The sequence below is a fragment of the Rattus norvegicus genome, chromosome X (assembly GCF_021556685.1).
Source record: "Rattus norvegicus strain SHRSP/BbbUtx chromosome X, alternate assembly SHRSP_T2T, whole genome shotgun sequence".
In the NCBI taxonomy this organism is placed as follows: domain Eukaryota; kingdom Metazoa; phylum Chordata; class Mammalia; order Rodentia; family Muridae; genus Rattus; species Rattus norvegicus.
The window spans coordinates 112,074,810-112,081,381 of NC_141554.1; the positions used below are offsets into that span (position 1 = coordinate 112,074,810).

Below are 6,572 nucleotides of genomic sequence, written 5' to 3' on the forward strand. Positions count from 1 at the left end.
TGTTGTTTTGGTTTTTTTTGGGGGGGGTTCTTTTTTTCGGAGCTGGGGACCGAACCCAGGGCCTTGCGCTTCCTAGGTAAGCGCTCTACCACTGAGCTAAATCCCCAGCCCCCAAATGTTGTTTTATTATGCATTTTACTTACACATAACTGAAAGATCACTTGAGGGTATCCTTTCTACGTCAGTGTAGGGTCTAGCTGTAAGAAAACCAGAACTTGTTCCCTAATAGTTTAGGCAGGAAACTGTTTATCACTGGATAGTAAGTGGCTTGTATAATTATTGAAAGACCAGCTTAGTTGAACTTTCAATTATAAGTTCCAAGACCACGCCCCTCCCAGGCTACCAGGAAAGTTGTTAATTCTTGTCCGGAAACGTGATTTGCTTGCAAATGGATGCCTAGTTCCTTACCCCTCACCACCCATGCACTCCCAACTAAATTGTAGCGAAACAGCCAAACATCTTCATAGACATCTTCAGCAGTAGAGATGTCAGAAGTCCAGAATGATGATGGTAAAGGAATACGGGAATTGTGCTTTTCCCTTCTGAAGTCCAGCAGACACGCTCATAGACCGGAATGGATCCTTTGAACTGTGTGAGGATTTACCCCTTCTCGTGCTGCATAATAAATTAGTATAATACACATTTAGTAACTAATTATTTTAGTATGTCATCACTAGGGACTCAGCCTAGCTAGGTCCTCTGGGTAGGATTATGAGGCTGTGACCTAGGGATAATCTAGACTGGTTCTCAGGTAGAGTTTCGGTTGGGGAAGAAGTCTACTTCCAAGTCTCTATGTCCTTTCTATCTAGGTCTGAAAGCACAGCCTCTTACAGGTGGCGAAGCTCAGCTGCTAAAGGCTACACACAATTCCACAGATGACTTTAGCATCTGTAGGTCTTGAGATAAAAAGATAAAAGGCCAGCCTCCAGAGTGAGTCTTCTGGGAAGAGTATCTTAGATCTGACGTAACCCCAATAGCGGTGCCCCTGCCTTTGCCATGTGCTTTTGATGAAAAAAAAACAACAAGTAATCAGTGCTGCCTGTGCTTAAGGGGAGAGGATTTCAGAAAAGCAAGATCAGCGGGCAGAGGTTAGGAGAGGTGCCCCCGAGAGCCCTAGAATCTACCTGCCGCCAGTGTCGATCTGTGTCATTTTCTATGTTACTTCTTTCTTTCACCACACACCACGCCCTTCTAATATATTTATAAATAATAGGTAATAACAGAAGCTGCTGCCCCAGCCCGTCATCCCAGAAACCTTCCTCCAATAAACAGGACACTGCTCTCCTAACGGAAGATCCAAGTCTCTCTCGAATCCATGCATGGCTGATGTTTGTTCCTCCTTATTCATTCTCCATCTCATCTTGAGAGCCTGCAATGTGTAAACTATAAAGTGAATACCAACGGATATAAAACAGAGGGAGGAGAGACTATTGAGGAAAATTGATATTATATATGAATATATATATACCTCATGAGGATGGAGAAACTGGGTGTCTCCTGCAGTCCTCATTTATCCAACTGGTCAAGGCTGTCATTGTGGTGGGAAGAGTTTGGTCTGATGATACCATAAACTAACTTTTTACAGTATATACATCTGTGAATTTTAACATGTATATACTTGTATCACAACAAGAATACAGAATAGTTTCTTTGCCCTAGGAACAAAATGCCATCCATTTATGTATTCTCTCACACACCTCACCAGGCACGGATCGGTTTTGAACTTTATAAAAACAGCAGATGATTGATTCCCCAACATCTCTACCCCTTATAGCCATGTAACTAAGGAGTGGTTAATCAGACACGTGTTCCTAGAATTTCTAAATGATTGGCAAGCCATAGGAAAGGCAGGGAAACGCAGTGCATTCTGGAGACGGAGGTGTCTGCTTCTGGAGTAGGTGTAAAAGTGATTTTTGAATGCTAACAATTTATCCCCCGCCATTTTTAACTGGATCACATTAGTACTTTGCGTTTTGGTTTATTATCAGCTATATTTTGTTTGAGGGCTTGAGGTAGACATCCGGGTGACATTGAGGCCCTGTGCCACTGGATCTCTGAAGGCAAGACAGATTCTTCCAGTAACTTCATTCCTAGACATTCATCAGAAAAAGCACGTTTACTTTATCTCAAGCTCACATTATGCTACAGTTTCTATTTCTGTCATTAGAACTACATTTTTACAACCATGCCATCCTTTACTAGCCACCCTAATTCCACCTATCTCTTTTGCAGGCATCAGTTTTTTGTGATTAATTTTAAAATCACTTTAATTTTTCAATTATGTATATGTGTGAATATACATATGAGGACAGGAATCTTTGCAGTCCGGAAGGCATCAGAACTCCTGAAACTGAAGTCATGGGCCATTTGTGAGTACCTGATAGGATGCTAGGAGATCAATTCAATTCCGGTACAAAAGCAACAAAATGTTGTTAATTGCTGAACCATCTCTGATTCCTGATTGAAGATATGTTTCTAAAGATGTATTTCATTTTAGACTATGTGCATGAGTGTTTGCCTATGTATGCGTATCACATTCATGTTTTGTGCCCCTCTGAAGCCAGAGAGGGTATCAGATCTCCTGGATCTGGAGTTCCAGATGGTTGTGAGCCACCATGTAGGTACTGGGAACTGAACTTGGGTCCTCTGGAAGAGTAACAAATGCTGTTAACCACTGAGTTGTGAGCCTCCGCCCTCATGCTTTTAAAATCTTAATCTTTCCAGTGGTCTGCATGTCTTATGGTTTATCTGGTTTTTAATTTTAATTTTGTGTATGATTTTTTGCCTACGTGGCCATGGCCTTTCTCTAGTGAAGACTCTGTTCCTTGAGCCTCATTTCCAGACTCATAGGAAGCCCAGTATGTTGAGTGATTCTGTCTCTGTTCTCACTCTTCTCTGGATCATTCTCTGCTCCTCAATATTATCAGGCTTTAAGAAAATTCTGTCTTAATGAGGGTTACCCAAAGCTCTACCCCCTCATCGCCTTCTAATAGAAATCAAGCCACATTAAGAACAGGACTATTCAGCTCCGAAAAAAAGAACCAAAAAAAAAAAAAAAAAAAAAAAGAACAGGACTATTTCCCCCCATGACAAATTGTCAGGTCATACAACAAGAAGCGCATATCAAGGAACTCATGAGCATCTTGCATCTGCACATCTTCGGCAATGGTGATCTTTAGTCCTTTTAACCGGTGGGAAATAATAGCTCACAGAGATTACAGTTTGTATTCTCTGTCTAGTTAACAAAGCTGAGTCGTGGGTTTGGGTTTGGTTTTTTTTTTTTTTTAATTTTTTGTTTTGAACAGTACTTGTGTTTAATATTTATCTTATTTTAGAAATATCTCTCCAGGGCTTTGTTTATTGGTAGAGCTTGAATGTCCATGTTTCTCCTTACCGAGTTCATATATTGAAACATAACCCCCAATTCTAAATAGTATTGAGGACAAACTAAATGTTAATTGGGGGGTTAGAGAGATGGCTCAGCAGTAATAGTACTGGCTACTCTTCCAAAGGGTCTGAGTTCAAGTCCCAGCACCCACATGGCAGCTCACAACTGTCTGTAACTTCAGTTCCAGGCCATCCAACATCTTCACAGACACACATGTAGGCAAAGTACGAATGCAAATAAAATAAAATCATTAAAAATGTTAATTATGTCCCAAGGCATTAGTACCCTTACGAAAAGACCCAAGAGAGCTGTCTTTTGTGCCTGGTAAAGACAGAAAGAAGTGTGCCATTTATGAAGCAGCTTGCCTCTTGGTCTTTGACTTTCCAAGTCTCTAAAACCACAAGCAATACATATGTATTGTTTATAAGGCATTTTGTTACAGCAAGCAAAATAGATGAAGAAAATCATTTTCACAGGTTTCTCTAACTAATGAACTCGCTCCTTGCATGTTGCAGATATTGGCCTTTTATCAAATGAATAGATTACAAATGCTCTCTCCCAATCCATGGGTTGTTTCTTCTCTCTGGTGGCTGTTGCCACATTGGTATCAGCACTTTTAGTTTGATACACTCCTATGGTTTTGGTTGTGGCCTGTTTTTCTTTTTTTTGTTTGTGTGTTTGTTTGTTTTGGTTTTGGTTTTGGGTTTTTTTGGGGGGTTTTTTGTTTTGTTTTCTGATTCAGATTAAGGAAACTGCTCATGAAAATTTCATAGAGTTTTACAGTCTTTAATCCATTTGATGTGATTTTATATGGTTTCAATAAATAATCCATTTTAATTTTCTTGCTATTAGATACTCAACTGTTGTACTTTATTGAAAAGACTGTTGTCTGATGAACTTCAATAAAGTCAACTTACCATAAGATGGGGATGATGGTGCACATTTTTTTTTTTTGGTTCTTTTTTCCGGAGCTGGGGACCGAACCCAGGGCCTTGCACTTATTAGGCAAGCGCTCTTCCACTGAGCCAAATCCCCAACCCCGATGGTGCACATTTTTAATCCCAGCACTCAGCAGACAGAGGCAAGTGGGTCTCTATGAGGTGGAGGCCAGCCATAGAAACTTTCATAAAAAGTTCCAGGACAGCAAGCTCCACAGAGAGACCTTGTTTAATAAAGAAGATAAAGCCATTGGTACAGTTCTTGCCTAGCCCTGTGGTCTAGTCTTCAACATCATACAAATTAAAAAATGAAGAATTCCGTAGGGAACGGGATGGTGTACCTTCCCTTGATATATACTTCAATGAGGAGCAGTCCTGCCGACCCCTACGTTGTGTTCTTCTATTTGCTTCTCAATGCAAAGTCTTATGTTGATTCTCTGTACCAATCAGTAGTCTTTTCTAAATGTAATATACTCTTTTAAAATAAAGTCTGGACATTCTTGAAAGACCAAAGCTATAGTGATAAAGAAGAGACCAATGGCTGCTCTGGGTTTCAGGGTATGGCTACATCTGACCACAAAGAAGCAACAGAGATTTTAGGAGATGATGAAACTTTAATGTGTCCTCTAGTTGAGGCTAACCTCAAACTCATAGTCCTCCTGCCCCTAGCTTCTCAGTGCCATCTGCCTCACTACTTTGCCTGACCTTTGTTTTCTTTTTTAATAATTTAGGAAGATTTAAAACATTTTTAACTTGATTTATTCCACGTGGAGGCATTCCATGATGATCATGCGGAAGTCGGAGGTCACCTTTCTTTCAGGAGTTGGGTTGTCTTCCCTGATTCATGGGATCAAACTTAAGTCACACCTGCACAGAAAGAACCGAACCATCTTGCTGGCCCTGGGAATTTTTTTAGTGTTTTTATACATTATATTCTGATAATAGCTCCCCTCTCACAACTCCCAGACCCTCACCCCTTCTTTCTCTTTAGAAAACAAATGGGCAAAAGGCAAAAAACAAACCAGGATTTAAAAAAACTATAAGAATTACCCACACGGAAAAAAAAGAAAGAAACATAAAAATACAAAGTTGGAAAGCATAATACAAAAACCGACGACCAGTAAGACAAAACATGCCCAAACAGAGGAACATGAAAACCATGGTTTATAGAAATATCATTGAGCTCCCAGCACAACCATGGCTTGTGGTCCCAAGAAACATCTGAAGTGCATAGCCACTCCAAAACATTGGATGCTAGATAAGTTGACTGACATGTTTCTCCTCGTCCATCCACTAATCCTCACAAGGTGAGGGAATGCCTGCCTCTGGTCATTTTCCTAAGGGACAGACTTAAATATGTCCTGACTGGAGATGAAGTAAAAAAGATTTGCATGCAGTGATTCATTAAGATTGATGGGAAAGTCAGGACTGATCTAACGTACCCTGCTGGGTTCATGGGTGTCATCAGCAGTGACAAGACTAAAGAGAATTTCCGTCTGATCATTGAATTATACCTTAGGAGGCCATGTACATGATGTGCAAAGTGAGAAAGATCTTTGCGGGCACAAAAGGAATCCCACGTCTGGTGACCCAGGATCACTACCCTGATCCCCTCATCCAGGTGAATGACACCATTCAAATTGATTTGGAAACAGGCAAAATAACTGACTTCATCAAGTTCGACACTGGGAACCTGCGTATGGTGACTGGAGGTGCTAACTTGGGGAGAATTGGTGTGGTCACCAATAGGGAGAGACATCCTGGCTCTTGTGATGTGGTTCATGTGAAAGACGCCAATGGCAACAGCTTTACCACTTGGCTCTCCAACATTATCATTATTGGCAAGGGCAATAAACCATGGATCTCTCCTCCCCAAGGAAAAGGAATCTGCCTCACCATTGCTGAAGAGAGAGGCAAGAGGCTAGCAGCCAAACAGAGCAGTGGGTGAACTGGCCTCTAGGAGACATGCTGGAGAAGTATTTGTACTCTCAATACTACAAACCTTTCTAGGCAACATGCTAGATTAAACAGCATGATGAAACTATATATTATTGGTTTCATCTTGTGTTGATCATTTATTGCTGGTCATCAGGCCCATTCTCCTGTGGTAAATATAACCAGTGAGTCTCCATTGAAGAAAACTATTTTTTCCTTTGTGAGCAGTTGTCAATTGGAGATAGATTCTTGGTTGGGTATGGGAGCCCATGTCTATTTCCTCATGTCAAAACTAGGTCCCAGTCACAGCC

At 40.8% G+C, this 6,572-nt stretch overlaps 1 pseudogene; it reads left to right on the top strand.

Moving 5' to 3' along the window:
• The first annotated feature begins 5,436 nt into the window (after positions 1 to 5,436).
• LOC147998326 (small ribosomal subunit protein eS4, X isoform-like) lies at positions 5,437 to 6,342 on the top strand (annotated as a pseudogene).
• The last annotated feature ends 230 nt before the right edge of the window (positions 6,343 to 6,572 follow it).